At 42.3% G+C, this 16,576-nt stretch overlaps 1 protein-coding gene across 2 annotated transcripts in view; it reads left to right on the top strand.

Annotated features, from left to right (window-relative positions):
- BNIPL (BCL2 interacting protein like) overlaps nt 1-16,576 on the top strand; it is a 783,410-nt gene that overhangs the window by 277,060 nt on the left and 489,774 nt on the right. The gene's annotated exons all lie outside the window — the stretch shown is intronic.

Genomic DNA, 16,576 nt, shown 5'->3' with positions numbered 1-16,576 from the left:
CAACTTGTAAGTATATGATGTGCAAGTCCATGGAAGTTATACTACCACTTGTCCCTAATCAGACCCATCATTGAGTACAATGCCCCCTTCGTTATGTACCTGACTATACACATGCAACATTTGGAACACCCACAGAGTTTCCTTACCAAGAGAATCCAGGCTATTAACCTAATGTTCGATACAGATTGCCTTAGAACCCTGTCTCTATACTTAATTCTCCTACAGACTGTCGAGAGGCAATCTATGCTTGGTATATAAGGCATCCTTAAATCCAGCCAGGATGGAGCTTTTGCACATCCACAAAACAAGCGGCACCAGAAACTGTAGATCCAGGGATATGAACTTTGCTTGCTACATAAAGAGACTAATGCTGGTGAGACAGATGTGACTGTAAGGATCACCATGCTCTGAAATAGGGTCCCCATCCATGTGAATCAGTGTCCATCTCTAACTGTATTCAAATGCAACCTTGACCATTAGATGGGAAATCACATATTCATCCCTGGGTTGGCCCCCATATCTGTTCTAGACAAAGGCTAACCGTAAACAGTCTGTAACAAACATTGGATGGGTAATCATAAATTCACCCCTTTGCTGGCCCCATGTCTCTTCTAGATCGAGGTCAACAGTAAATGTTCTCCTAACAAACATAACCCCCCCCCCCATAACCTTTTAGCAACCTCCTAAATAACATACCTCACCTAACAAACATACTCCGTCAATTAAGATGCACATGTTACCAGGGGATGCATTTGGGTTTGTTTGTATGGCTAGACCTATAAAGGCCTTGATGGCTGTTAGCAGAGTATATACCAATGAACGTATGAGACTATAAATGCTGAGAAAATGTTGTATGGTGGTGTCCATCTCTTAGAAGAAGTATAGCCAATAGGGTGTTGTAAGTGGTTACTAGTTGCTGCTTTTTCTATGGCTCTTGTGGCTGTTAACAAATGATGAGTTAACTTACCTGGGTAAATGGCAAATAAATGGAAATGTTTCAGAACTAAAGATAAGTTATGCAGACAAAGGATTTGGAATTAATGTCAAGAACACGCTGAATTGCAGAGGCACATTGTAGGGCTGCATAGTAGATTCTCTGTAGTGATGGTGTACAAAATGAAGTCTGTAACAACTAGAAGCATGAAGGAAAGATTACACTTGTACAATATTCTTGTAATGCAGACTTGCATATAAACCACAATGTGGTGCATTGTAGGGACATAGACAGAATGCAGAGGAATGTTACTGAAAAAGGACTAGTAGGACCTGAGGGATGCATCTGATAAGAAACAGCAGGCAGCATTAAACTACTCACAACAATACAGAAGATGGAAACATTACATGGTGTGGATCTATAAGGCTGCCTGCAGACAACTTCTGTATGTCTGACTCCATTATAAACAACTGGCATAGACATTTGGTCAAAGGGGAGATGCATTTTGAAGACTCAACACCAGAAGCAAAGAAAGCAAAAAAGTCTGACCAAATTAATGTGAGCTTAGAATTACTTTTGTTGCTCAACTTGCAATGTCCTGGCAGTGCTCACCTAGTCCAGATGGCAATACACAAGGTCCTCATTTTATCTCCTTTTCTTATCTCCTTTTCTTTATAAAGAAAGCATCATGCGAGCTAATATCTTAGCAAGTGTCATACCCTTTTTTAGAAAGTTTGCTATTGGAGAAATCCTAGTGAAAAACAGGGATGCGTTTACATTGCAATGCAACATAAACAAACTGATATGTGTTCTACTTTTTTGTTAACTGAAGTGTTTTTATCTGTTTAGCTGCAGAAAATGAAGTATAGCGTTCAGTGCTTCATGTGCCTTAACAGCTCTTTTGCAGTAACAACTTCATAGATTTGTTCATAGGTGATTTACTAGGCTAATGACCCCGGGGGGAGGGTCTTTTTAAGGCTAGCCATGCATCCCAAAGGTGAGAATCAAACCCTGTATATTGTGTCTTTTTAAGGTAAGCACCTTAACCATTATACCAGCACTCTTAAAGTCAATCGCAGATGAGCGAGCACAGCTGACAAACTTGAAAGGAAACTTTAGGAAGGACTTGAAATTTAACTATGTCATTACTTAACAAAACAGTGTTATCTATTTTGTATGGAGCAACGCATAAACATTTTAACGGCTTAAAGTTTGCAGAGATCTTTGTAATTTAGTGAAAAAAGGAATGTACTACTAATTATTTCTAGAGGTAGTCAAATAAGCTACTGGCTCACAAAGGTGTTACTATAACTAAATGTAGAAAAACGCATTTATTATATCTAGGTGATCTCATATTATGAGGATTCAAAATGCATTGTGGGAACAGGATAAACAGACTAGAAAACAAAAACATGAGGATGGCAGTCACCATCATGTCCATTTTGGGAGTATAACAAAATTAAAATGTAATAAAAAGAACTTAGTGATTCTGATGCATTTGTGTAACAACATAGTACCACGATATGATGAAAAACATACGTTTTATTTGTTTATTATTTTTTCTGGTTAAAACTTTCCTTTAAATGAAAATACATTAGCTTCAAAATGATTTAAATATTGGATATACTACATTTCCTTGATAACAAATAAGTGACAGTCCTTCAGTGAAATGTGAGAATAAAAAAACTAATTGCATGTCCTGGGTTAAGTGGGGACATCCCCTCCACACATTCACTTTACAGTGGACTTCACTCCCTGCACTCCTTTATTTAATACATCCTACTGTGAGGTAGCATAACCCCAGGGCAGGATATCTAATTTCACTGAAATGGTCTGTCACTTTACCAGGTTTCAAGAGAATATGTAAATAACTCATCATCTAACTGCATTCAGAAAGTATTGTTCATTCACATACTTTTACAGATTGAGTTGTTGTGTTCCATTTGGTTTAAGTATTTCTGTAAACCGGTTGCATTTGATTTTATATCCATTAACTAATGTCTTCATTTAATAGCTTACCTGTAAAAAAAAAAAAAAAAAAAAAAAAAAAAGTGCATTTAATCTAATGACTTTAACTGAATAAAATAAGTATATAATTTACTTATATATGTGCTAAGTAAGTAAGTGCTTAAAATTCTTAACATTATTTAACTGGTATAGTTTGGTTGAACAGAGCCCATTTTCAAGAGAGGCTTTTAGAGAAAAGCTCAAGAAACGAGATAACAGTATGACAGTCAGACAAATATGCACTCCTCAAACAAGTACTTCCAAGATATCAAGTCTCACATTATTGTAATCCTGTTGAAAGACATGGGTGCTTATACTGTAAACCAGTTTAACAAGAGTATGAATCCGAATATATTAAACAGTAGAAAGAGAACATAAATGTTGCAACAAAGTGCAGCACTGCAACTGTTACATACCTGGTACACTGAGTGGACTGAGTGAAGACAAGCTGCAGTTAGGAATCCTAGAAAATACTAGGCCTTATGAACCTTGCCAATAAACTCCCTCCGGCTCTATAACAACCTTTTCTAGGAGGGCAAGGCCTTCAAGTCCAAGGCTGTATTTTAGACAGCTCAAAGAGAAGCTTTATTCAGAGGTAGTACAGAAGTACTAGGCAACTCCCTCAGCTGAGAACAGTTTGTAGAAGTTAAAAATATTTTAGTACCTTTTGTCAAAGTGATTTCCACAAGCTTGTTTCCTCTTGATCCATGAAAAGCTTTATTCCAACAGAAAATGCATGCAAGTCTGCATAAGGTGGGCATTTTGCTCACCCTGACAACATGAGCTCTATCCTTGAACAAGTTTGAAGTCCATCTTTCTAAACAGGGAATTGTGTTTAAGGTTGTTAGCTTGTTTACAATCCCAATAATGTGATATGATATAGTATCAAATGCTTTTACTAGATCCAGGTAGGCAGCATAAATGGTATTACCATTGTTCACATCCTATATGACCTTTTCAAAGAAGTTCACAAGACTGAGGAGACATAACCTGCCATTAACAAATCCAAATTGTAGATTTAGCCTGATTAAGTTCACTGAAGTTAGTGAGTTCTCCTCAAAATTAATATATTTAGTATTTGTATATTACTAGGAGAGAAACTATGTAAAATATAGGGAGAGGAGAGAAACTGTATGTAAAATATAGTATTCATAATGAAACACTGTACAACAATGGCCAATGAAGTAAGGTTCTCTTGGACAATAGGTAGTGTGGTTAAATGATATAAAACTTAAAAGTGCAACATATATAGCAAAAAACTTGCATACATTTCCAGTACTTGAATTAAACGCACTTACAAGATATTCACACTGTGGATGCAGTTATACCATAGCGAAATGATGGCTCCAAAGTATCCAGTCTTATGATGGCTTCAAAGTATCCAATCTTTTTGGTCTGATATACAAAGTATCCACACTGAAGATGTAGTAGCTGCTATGTGACTGTGATGAACTTGTATATGTTCTATGGTATAACTGCATCCGCAGTGTGAATATCTTGTAAGTGCGTTTAATTTAAGTACTGGAAATGTATGCAAGTTTTTTGCTATATATGTTGCACTTTAAGTTTTATATCATTTAACCACACTACCTATTGTCCAAGAGAACCTTACTTCATTGGCCATTGTTGTACAGCGTTTCATTTTGAATACTGTTTTTACTTGTTACTGATAGCTGTACTTTAGCATTAGGAGATGCCCTTTCTTTATTGTATGTAAAATATAGGGGGAAGGATGGAAGTAGGAGGAAGGGAAGAGGATTTGGGAGAAAAAGTAAAGACATTTTTAGAGCAGTAATGCTTCAGATTTTCCTTGAATCTGGCCTAAGCCATATGTTATGCTTAATTTACAAGGAGCCCACCATTCAATGCTATAAATCTCTTATCCTTAGATTAAAGTTACTTGTGTAGAAATCTTTCCTTCAGAGATATTGCTTTGTACTTTTATAGTCGCAATCAATAGAAGTTATATAGATCATTATCCAGACCTTTGAAGTTGACTAACAAACTTTCAAATGTTCTTGCATTAATATTTGTTTAGGTATCCAGTTGTAAAATTTTAGTGGTACTTAAATGTGATATTGATGTGTTAGGAAACGGGCTTCACAACATAGGAGATGGTAGCCAACATTGTAGATTAAAAAAAAAAAAAAAAAAAAAAAGTTAAAAAAAGCATAATTTTATTTTTGGCAGAGAACACTAAAGAAACAGGCAACCAGTGCCATGTATACTATGTTTCAGACAGAGCTGACCCAGGAAATGCATAGGTGGTAATAAACGTGTAAATATGGGAGCTTGCATCACTGGGAATTTTTAAAAATAATGCTAATACACAACTTTGCAGTCTTACTCAAGCAAGACATTGTGAAAACTTACCTTTCATCATACAACCAATAATGGTATTTTTTGTTTAGCCACTTGCCCCCCCCGTATGGCACTTCTCAGGCCTTCTACTAAATGAAGGAAACCGTACAATACATGTGTTGTCAGACCTGAGTAGTAGGCTATTAGTTCTCAGTAAAATAGTCTGAGGGACCAAATAAGGAAACTTTATTACTAGAGAACATAGACATTGGAGATTAGATAAAGGCAGCATAAGAGGTAATTAAATGGTTTAGGTCTTACAGTCAGTCATACAGGAAGAAATTAAAGAAGTGGAATATGTACTGTGGACAAAAAGAAAAGCACAGTTATAATTATGTCCTTCTATTCATGTTGTTGTTCTTCTTCTTTTGGCTTTTCCCGGTTAGGGGTCGCCACAGCGGAACTCCAGTCCGCTAATGATTAGCAATAGATTTTTACGGTACCAAGGTGCTAGCTCGACACCCAACCTTCAACAAAGGCACATGTCCTTCTATTCATATGCTGCTGTATTCATCACACAAGGGAGTTCACCTCTGGTCGACTCTCGTACATCCGGCTGTTTTACAAAAGATAGATGCCACTGCTAGGGTGTGTGTGATGTCCTGTATCTCTCTCTCTCTCTCTCTCTGTGAACATTGGCCATAAGCAGCCATTGGGTACAAAATGGACGTCAGCACACAACTTCCTCAGAACTTTTCTGCCGCCTGTGTGATTGCCAGCTCTGGTTGTCGCTCCTTCGGAAAAGTGATCCTGTGTGAAGCGCTCATCTTATCTGACTTCAGATAAGTACCCCATAGGGGTTTTTGATTATCTTGTGCTACTGCTGTAGGGTTTTTCATGTCAGGTAGGTCCATCCTTTTTACCTCCCCTTTCCTCTCCCCTCCCCTAGCCACCCTGCCTCACACCATCTGATCATTTAATTCCTTTCTCTGCAGGCTCTGGCTCACCCTTTATCCTCCCCTTCCATCCTCACTCAATCTCTCAGACCTGTTATAACATGCTTAACTACCTCACTTCATCTGAACTCCAAATACATATGCAGCTGACTTACACCTAGATTCCTGTCACTACCACAAATACTACTAACTCAGTCTCTTCATCTATCTTCCCCTTCCATCCCATTAGCCCTTCTAGCTTGTTCCACCTTTGTGTGGAGCATCTGCTTTATATCCGAGTTTAGTGCAATATTTGTATATAAGATTTAGGTTTATGAGTTTAGAACAGTATCCATTTCAGCTTTGTACTATTTGTATATACATCTTACCTTTATTCCTAGCCTCTAGCTAGATATTGGTTATATCTGTTCATTACTATCTTTCACATTGATGTGCATCTAGTGATTGCTGCAATATGTATTATTTGCTATTGTATACATATTCAATTCTTCTTCTTGTACTCTGCTGCTCATTTATTGTTCTGTGGAGCTTTTTCTCCCCAGGTCTCTGCTGAAAAAAGACCTGTGTCCAGGAAATAAATAAATGGGTAGAAAGGGCAAGTGTTGGTGTGGAAGGCAAATAACACATAAAGATGTGCATGACCTCTGCCTGTTTTGCTTAGGCCAGGGACACAACCACACTACTTGTAGTATTTGTCAGGCCTTTGTTCCCAAACCCTCAAGAGTCACTTAGCTGACTTAAAACTTTTAGAAAACCAGCATCCAAAGGGTTTGGTCAAAGTGATGGATCTGACGTCAGGCCTCTTGGGTGAGCTCCCAGTCAAAAAGGCCAAAAAGTCTAGGCCCAAACTAACTGCTGCACCCTCCCTATCAGACATACCTCTTGAGGCTGATGAAGGCACTGAGTCCGAACTGGAATCCTCGGACCTTCCTTTGGTGGGCACCCAGGTGGAAGCCGTTAAAGAAGCCGAGGGCATTTCCCAGGGGGAATCACAGGCATCTGATTTGGTTGCTGAGGGGGAACCTAGGTTCATCATATCCGAGGGTCTGTGTGTGGTCTTGCAAATTGTGGTTCACAAGGATGTTAGCTCTGATATTGTTGAATGCTGTCTGGCATCTGGCCCTCCAGCTCTTCACCGTATCTCTGATACCTCTGTGTCGGAGTCCCATAAAAAGAAGTAAAAATCTAAACATCTTGCTCCTTCGCCAACACCTGCCACCTCCGATCAACTTCCTGACTGGCAGGCCTTCATCCAGAGCCTTTTGAATGCCTACTTAGCCCTACACCAGGCTCCTACTTTAGTGCAGGCCCCTACTGCATCTATCCCCAAAGGCAAACCTGCTCCTGATGTTTCATCCGAAGAAAAGGATTCATCAGGGGATGAATCTGTCACTTATACCTCACAAATTGGTTCCCCCTCTGGTGTACACTTCCTCAGAGGAGGAGGCTAATGGCTCAGATTCCCCAGGAGAAGATTTCACCTTCGGGGAAACCATTGCTCAAATGAAAGAATTCTTTAAGTGGAACAGCAGTCATGTTACAAAGACCTAGAACAGATATTATGAACTCCTGCAAATGGAGTCTCCCAGCTCATTGACTGTTCCTCCAGTACACCCTGCCTTCTTGGATGCATTCCTGGCTGCCTGCAAAAACCTGGATTCACAACCTCCTGCACCCAAATGCCCAGAAAGATTTTATAAGGTATTGTGACCACAAACAGAAGACCAGTGAAGTCCAAACCAAAATACTTTTATTATAAAATCAATGCAAAACTCTCTAGCGCCTTGACCATTACAGCCTTGAGTATGATTCCATATTCTTTTCCCCTCCCTTCTATACCAATTTCGTAATACAATTATTCAATAAAACAATTAAATAAAATAATTTGACAATCATAGCATTCATTTAAGCTCAAAACAAAGGTTTTATAAGGTCCCTGAGGATGCTAAATTATTGTACAAAACACCCTCTGCAGATCCTTCAGTCATTGCTGTGGCTACAGACAAAACTGCTAAGCTACTCCCTTCTACCTCCCTCCTGCCCTCAGACAAGGAGAATAGGTTAATGGACCAACTAAGGAAAAAGGTCTACACTTCTGCTACCCTAGCAGTTAGAGCAATTAACTACCAAACCCACATGGCCAAATATTCCCTGGCTCTGCTAGCTGATGTGACAAAACAAATGGGAGACCTCCCTGACTCCCCAGCCAAGGCTAAAATATCTACCCTGATCAATTTCTGCACTCTGGTGATCAAGCACTCCAAGTGCAGTTATAATGCAGTAGAGGCCTCCTCTCGGGCTGCTGTGTCAGGGTCTGTCATTAGGAGATACTCCTGGCTTAGGTTGCAGCCTCTCCCTGATGACATTAAGTCTAAACTCTTGGATGCACCCCTAGACAATAAAGATTTATTTGGTTCAACAGCTACTGACCTGCTTAAGGCCCTCCAAATGAAGGGCAAGGAGCTACAGGATCTGAGACACATTTTTGTCTCTCCGATTCCATGCTTCCAAAGGAATTACCCTACCAAAACCTCCTTTGTGAGAAGGCCTGCCAGACAGTTGCCAGCCAAAAGCAAGAAGGACTGCAGGAGACAGGCTTCAACCAAACCTGCTCCCTCTACACCTACCACCAAACAGCCCTTTCAGGGTAAGCCTAGTAGCCTGTAAATACCAGGCACTGGCTCCAAATCCCACCTTCCATGCATCTTTCCCTCTCCCTAACTGCTTGGAATCATGTTACCCAGGACTCTTGGGTCCTGTCTATAATAAAACAGGGATATTTCATGAGTTGGGAGACCAAACCTACTCCCAAAGGCATTCCTCAACCCCCTCGAAAACAACTGCCTTTCTTCCCCTCAGTTCTTCAGGAACTCCTAGATCAAGGAACTATTCAAGAAGTCCCTACACATGCAAGGGGAAAGTGATTTTACTCCAGGATGTTCCTAGTTCCCAGGAAAGAAGGCCCATGAAGACCAATGCTGGATTTGTGCCATCTCAACATCTTCCTTCAAGTTCCCTCCTTTTGCATGCTCACTCTTCCTACCCTGCTCCCCGTGATCCTACCTCAGGCCTTCTTAGTATCCGTGGCTATAAAAGATGCTTACTTACACATTCCAATCCATCCCCTGTTCAGGAAATTCCTCCACTTCTCAGTGGGTTTTACATACCATCAGTTCTGTGCTTTGCAATTTGGTTTCTCTACAGCCCCAAGGGTGTTTACAAAATGGCACCAGTCATAGCCTTTGCCAGGACAAAGGGAATCCAACTCTTCCCCTACCTAGATGGTATCCTGATCCAGGTCCCCCTAGTTCCTTTGGTTCTACAAAATCTAGACTTCATTTCCCTGTTGAGAAGTCTGGGATTCACAATAAACCTAAAAAAAATCATCCCAAATTCCTTCTCAGGATCATGTGTTCCTGGGGTGCAGGATCCTAACAGGAAAAAAAGGATGGCATGTCTTCCCCCAGAAAATATATTGTGCCTCACTGCTTACTTCAAGGAATTGCACCCTCTAAAAGCCATATCACCCAGGGAATTCCTTAGGCTCCTGGGATTCTTGGCCTCCGCCATTCCTTTGGTTCCCCTTACAAAACTTCACATGAGGACATTCCAATGGTACTTGAGAACATTCTGGAAACAACATCTGCACCCCCTGGAGTGGATGATTCCAATGATCCCTTGGCTTTTCAGGGAACAGAACTGGTGGAAAGCTCAGATAAACGCCAACCTAGGCCTGCCCCTGCAACACTTACCCCTCCCCCCATCTCACGAATTGATGCTTAACAGAGATGTATTTCTGGACCTGGTCCATCTATGGGATATTCCAGATGTGGATCTGTTTGCCTCCCTTATTAACAGACAGCTTCCAACCTTCTGCTCTAGAGTACCACACCCTGAAGCATAGAGTGTGGATGCTCTCTCATTCCCTTGGAAGGGGATGTACACTTATGCATTCCTCCCTTCCCTCTCATGCAAAATGTTCTGCTGAAAATTCAGTAAGGTCATCCTCAAATCTTGTTGGTGACTCCCTATTGGCCAAGGTGGCATTGGTACCCCCTACTACTCCATCTAGCCAAGGGCAATCTCCACAAGTTACCTCAATGGATAGACCTGCTCACACAGAAGAGGGGAACACTCATACACCCACATCTGTCCACTCTGAGCCTTACACTCTGAGTGATTGGGCATTGATTCCCTTCAGACACCTTTACACATAGGATGTGCTTCAGGTTTTGCAGCAAGCCAGAAAATCAAATACCAGAAAATCATACCTTTCAAAGCGGAAGAGATTTTCTGCCTGGTGTCAAACACGCAACTTACATTCACTGGTAGTAGAACCCCCAGTCATCCTGTCTTACCTGTGTGAATTGATGAAGTCTGGACTATCCTATTCCTTCAACATCCACTTGTCTGCCATCTCCGCATGCCTGCCACTCACCCCTTCTTTGGCTTCTAGGCTGGAAGTTAAACTTTTTCCTAAAAGGGGTTTTGCACCTCAGACCCCCAAGGAAGCACATTCCACCTCCTTGGGATCTTAAGTTTGTACTTGAGAAATTGACACTGCCACCCCCTCGAGCCAGCCAAAGACTGTTCTCTCCAACATTGTACATGGAAAACCCTACTCCTGATAGCCATTACTTCAGCCAGATCAGTCTCAGAACTACAAGCCCTTATGGCCTCCCATCCTTTTACTGTTTTTCACAAGGGCAGGGTGTGTTTGCGCACCAACCCTACCTGTATGCTCAAAGTAGTCAGTGAGCTGTCCCTGAATCAGGCCATCAATTTACCCACTTTCTTCCCTTCACCCGGAAACCCAGCTGAAAGGATACTACATAGCATAGATGTTTACAGACAACTTGGATACTATCTGGCCAAGACCAAACCCTTCAGCAAATCAGACAGGCTTTTTGTATCTTGCCACCCAAGACCCCTGGGACACCCTGTTTCCAAACAAATCATATCCTCTTGGATATCCAAAACCATCACCTTTTGCTACACTATCCATGGTAGAAGGCTCCCCTTCCCAGTAAAGGTGCATTCCACTAGGGCAATGTCCTCCTCTGGAGCCTTTTTGAAGGGTCTGGATAGAGCTGCCATTTTAGAAGCAGCTACATAGTCCTCTGTCCATACCTTTTAAAAACGCTACAAGTTGGACATTGTGTCTAGGGCTAGAGCAGGATTTGCCAGAGCCATCCTTCATGGGTTCATGGAAAGTGCTTCTGTTCCTCCACCCAATCCTTAATGCAGGAGCTTTTGTACTCTTCCCTTCTGTTATGAATGCAGTAGCATATGAATTGAGGGACGTAGTATTGTTGTGCAAATTCTTACCATAACTTTAGATGTCCTTCTCTTCTATATTCTGCTGTATAGTTTCCCACCCTGCCTTCCCCCTTGCCTGACTCCTGAGTACCCACATCCATTTTGTACCTGGTGTCTGTTTATGGCCGATGTCCACAGAGAGAGAGAGACGCAGGACATCACAGTCACTCTAGTGGTAGCAGCTATCTTTTGTAAAATAGCCGGACATAACAAGAGTTGGCCAGAGGCGAACTCCCTTGTGGTATGAATACAGCGGCATATAGAAGAGAAGAACATCTAAAGTTATGGTAAGAATTTACACAACAATACTGTCATTCTAGTTATCTTTACCTTACATTATATAGCATTTGCTTGATGATGCAAGAGGACAATGTCTGTCTACTCTGCCTCTTTAAATGCCTTAACGTTCTTCTTCCACCACATCTTCACATTGCTCCTAATCCCTTTCCTCTTGTCCAATACCCTCTTGAATGCTTTTATGGATTTCCTGTTTAGCAACTATTCTGGTAGTCCATTCCATGGGTTCACAACCCTCTCTGTTAAAAAATACTTCCAGAAATTCTTTGAGTAGTTCATCTTTACAATTTGTTGTCTGTGCCACTTCTATCCCCCATTGCCCTCTTCTGTTCAGAATGACCCTTTCATGTCTCCTTGATATGACCTTTGCCACCAGTATCGTGGTCCCCTCACAATCTTCTGGTGTCAAATGAGAAGAGCTTTAACAATTCTTGTCTTAGGTCATAGCTTTTCCCCTCCAACCCATTAATTATTCTGGTAGCCTTTCTTTCCATTCCTTTAGGTATTATGTCTTGTTCCTTATATTTCCTTCAGAACTGCATGCATGGTGTGGCTAAGGTCCTGTAGTGCAAGAAATGCCATTTTGCTTCTGAAATTTGTTCCCTGAGGATACACTCCAGCATTTTATTTGTTGATGCTACCATCTGCTCACTTTGCTGGTGGTAGTCCAATCCAGATAAGATCAACAACCCTAGATCCTGGCATGAATTTCACTCCTCCCACTTCATACCTCACATCAGAGTTGTTGTGGCCCAAGTTCAGTACTTTGCAATGACCTTCAACTGCTACCTTTCTGCTTACATGTTCAGCCTTTGCAAATCATTTGCTAGCCTCCATTCATCTTTCACTGCTGTATCCATGTTTGTGTTAGCAGCAAATAGACTGATCTGTTCCATATTCCTTTATTATGTCTGAGATAGACGCACTGAAGTGTCCTGGACTCTGGGCCAACCCTTATAGTACTCTACTAGTCAGTTCCCTAATAACTGACATTATCCCTCTCACTAAAGTATTCCATATCCTGGCATTCTAGTTATTAATCTCCTCAAGTCTTGATCCTAACCCTCCATCCCCACCAGTTTTCCTATCGGCATCCTGTGTTTCTGTCAAAGGCCTTGCTGAAGTCCATGTACACTGTCTACTGGCACTCCCCTGCCAAGTTCTCCCAATACCTGTCCTGAAAACTGGATCGGGTTTGACTGACAGCTTCTTCTGCTCATGAAGGCATGTTGGTTGGCATCCGGGAGCGGCCTCCTCCACAGTATTCTCTGCATGACTTTCCCTGCCATTGCTGTTAAGATGACAGACCTATAGATCTCACCCCCCCAGGGGTACAACACTCACTGTCTTCCATCCTAAAGCACTTCTGCACCAGGCACTGATCTGCTGAAGCTCTCCATGGGGGGTCTGACAAACCATGCTCAGATTTCTGGGGACTCTGGGAAGCAAGAGGGGCAATCAGTTCCCTCTAAATCTTCTCCCTGTCTATTGTTTTATCTGTACACTGTTCTCTCCAATCTGCCCTACCTGCTTCCCAGTTTGGCACCATCCCCTTGCTCTCTTTTGTGAGGACTGACAGCATGCATTCATTCAGTACCCTCTGTTTTCTGTTTGATTTCTCTCCCATGGAGAGCCTGGCCAATTCTATTTTGCATTTTCTTTCTTTCGGCTATGTACTAAAAAAAAAACAAAAAACAAACTATAACTTCACTTTTTGAGCCCTACACTATGACATGACAGATATATGAATGTCCACCATTCTTACTGAAACTGCTCCCTGGAATTTACCATTCTACAGTCTCTTCATGTAAAGTTTAAGACTTTTTCCACTTCGCTTCCAATTCACAAGTGGACATAAGACCTTGCCTTGACCTGGTGTTACTTTTCCTGCCTAGAATAGTCTATTTTAAAAATGGGTCCCAGTTCTAATACAGAGATAAGATGATCAGCTTTAATAATTGGCTTAAACTCTGGTGTCATTCAAAGGGGATCCAATGTCTGTCTGCCTGGGATGACATGCTGGACAAGCCACGCTGCTTCGCAAGGGACTGCTTGCACCTGTCACCCCTGGGCTTCCGGATATTGGCAAAGGCTCTTGCCACCCCCATAGTGCCTTTTTTAGGCAAGGCTCAAATTCTAAACCTACCACCCTAGAACACAAAAAAGGAAAAAACTAAGGGTAATGCTGCTCAATGCCAGAAGTCTCAACCTCAAGATGCACGCACTCGAGGCTCTTCTCAGTATGGAGAACATCGATGTCTGTGCTGTGACAGAAACCTGGTTCAAGGCTCCTGAGAGCACCCCAACACTATCAGGTTTTACCTCATATCATGTGTTCCGGCCCCAAAATCCGGACAACACCAAGAAAGGAGGGGGGGTGTCCATATTCATCAAGGACACCCATACCTCAAGGTTGGTGGCAACGCACGATGCATCGGAGACCATCCAGGTGCAATTAACCATAGGCAAGACTGCTTTGCAATTTGTAGCATGTTACAGGCCACCCTCTCAAACTCAGGAAACTCACATACATTTATCCCCTCCAGTGTTTTCAGGAAAGCTATCTCCAAACACCATCATACTAGGTGACTTCAACTACCCAAACATAGACTGGGATCACTACTCAAGCCCAAACACTCTAGCCCAAAGGTTCCTGGAGTTCATAAACTCAAATGCCATGGAACAACTAGTCACCATCCCCACAAGAGGTGAAAACATACTTGATCTCATCATCACGAACATGGGATCACAATGTTCAACACCGGAAGTATACCCCTCACTGGTGAGATCAGATCATAAACTAATCTCACTGGAGGTCCTCATCCCGCCCCCACCTGAGATAAAAAAGACCACAGTGAAGAACTTCTCAAAAGCCGACTTCACACTTCTAAAGACTAGTGTGGTCTCTTTTAAGGCCCCCGAGCCGACGGTAAACATTACTCAAGCCACTGAATCACTTACAAATGCCTTCTACCAGCACCTACAGGACTGCATGGATCAGGCAATCCCAAACAAAACAAAGACTCTTTGTACCAAAGGCAAGCGTCCAGTCTGGTGGACCCCAGCCATAAACAAGCTCTACAACAAAAGGAGGAAGCTACTACAAGATAGAGCAAAATCCTTAAAAGGTAAGACACCTTTGATCATTATAAGTAAAAAACTAAGAGCTCTCATAAAATCATCCAAGGCAAATTTTGAGAGAAAAATCGCCAAGGACTCAAAAGACAATCATAAGGCCTTCTTTAGCTATGTTAGAAACCTGGGAGGAAACTCCCAGATATGCTCAGAATTAGTTCAAAATGATATGAAAATTACTGAACCTACAGACATTGCCAATATACTGGCTGACAGGTTCAGTGCAAACTTCTCCCCCCCCCCCCCCCAAAAGGAGAGATATCTATACCAGAGGATTGTAGCCCGCCCAAACATCTCTAACGCCCAGGTGAGAACTGCTCTCTCTAAGGTGAAAAACACAGCATCCATGGGACCGGATGGTGTCCCCGGCTGTGTGCTCCACAAACTCAATGAGGAATTAAACCCGCAGTTAGGACAGCTGTTTAATCTTAGCCTCACCTCAGGATACGTACCCAAGGAGTGGCGCACGGCAACTGTGGTCCCACTTCACAAAGGCGGTGCCTCCACCGACCCTGGATATTACCGTCCCATCAGCTTGCAAGCCTAATCTGCAAAGCCATGGAGAGGATCATAATGGAACTCATAAATAAAGACATAGGGAACTTGCAGACTTTGGATCCAACCCAGTTTGGCTTTGTCAAAGGCAGATCATGCCTTTTAAACTTGGTTGACTTTTTCGAAACAGTCACCAAGGCCATTGATGAGGGAAAGGCAGTCCATACAGCCTACCTCGACCTGGCAAAGGCTTTCGACACAATACCCCACTCGGGTATCATTGAAAAACTCATCAGCCTAAATGTAAACCCATACATCACAAGATGGGTTGCAAACTGGCTAAGTGACAGAACCCACAGGGTCAGAGTTGCTGGCACCATGTCAGACTCAAAGCCTGTCACAAGTGGTGTCCCACAGGGCTCAGTCCTGGGCCCACTCTTGTTCGGCATCTACTTTTCTGAAGTACAAGCAAACACAGGAGGGTTATGGCTGACAAAGTTTGCAGATGACTGCAAACTGGGCGCCATAGTCGAAAACACATCTGACACAGATATCCTTCAGAAAGGGCTCTCAGAAACGGATAACTGGTGCCAGAGCCATGGCCTAAAGTTAAACGCCAAGAAATGCATAGTCATACCCTTCAGGAAAAACAAGGTTACCCCTAGCTACCATATAGGTGGCAATCCACTGAGCACAGAAGAAGTTATCAGGAATCTGGGGACCCAGGTTGAAAGTAACCTTTCGTTTGACACTCACGTTGCTAAAGTAGTTAGGAAGACCTTCTACATTGCCCACCTGATCATGAAGGGATTCACATCTAGATCAAGGGAGGTCATCGTCCCCCTGTACTCATCACTCATCAGACCAATGATTGAGTACAATGCCCCATTCGGAATGTATCTGACCCGACACCTGCAGCAGCTGGAAAGGCCCCAAAAGTTCCTCACCAAAAGGATAAAGGGTCTCAAAAATATGTCTTATGCTGCCCGACTGAAAGAACTCCAGCTCTATTCAGTCGCCACGCTTGCTCAGAGGTGACCTGTGCCTGACATACAAGGCCATGTCAAACCCAGATTTGATGAACATGCTTCACCTCAAAAAATCTAGATCCCTCAGAACTACAAGGGCGGGA

The sequence above is a fragment of the Protopterus annectens genome, chromosome 8.part0, assembly GCF_019279795.1.
Source record: "Protopterus annectens isolate FY-2018-M chromosome 8.part0, PAN1.0, whole genome shotgun sequence".
Lineage (NCBI taxonomy): Eukaryota > Metazoa > Chordata > Ceratodontiformes > Protopteridae > Protopterus > Protopterus annectens.
Note: the sequence above shows the minus strand (reverse complement) of the source record. Positions and strands in the feature narration are given on the sequence as shown.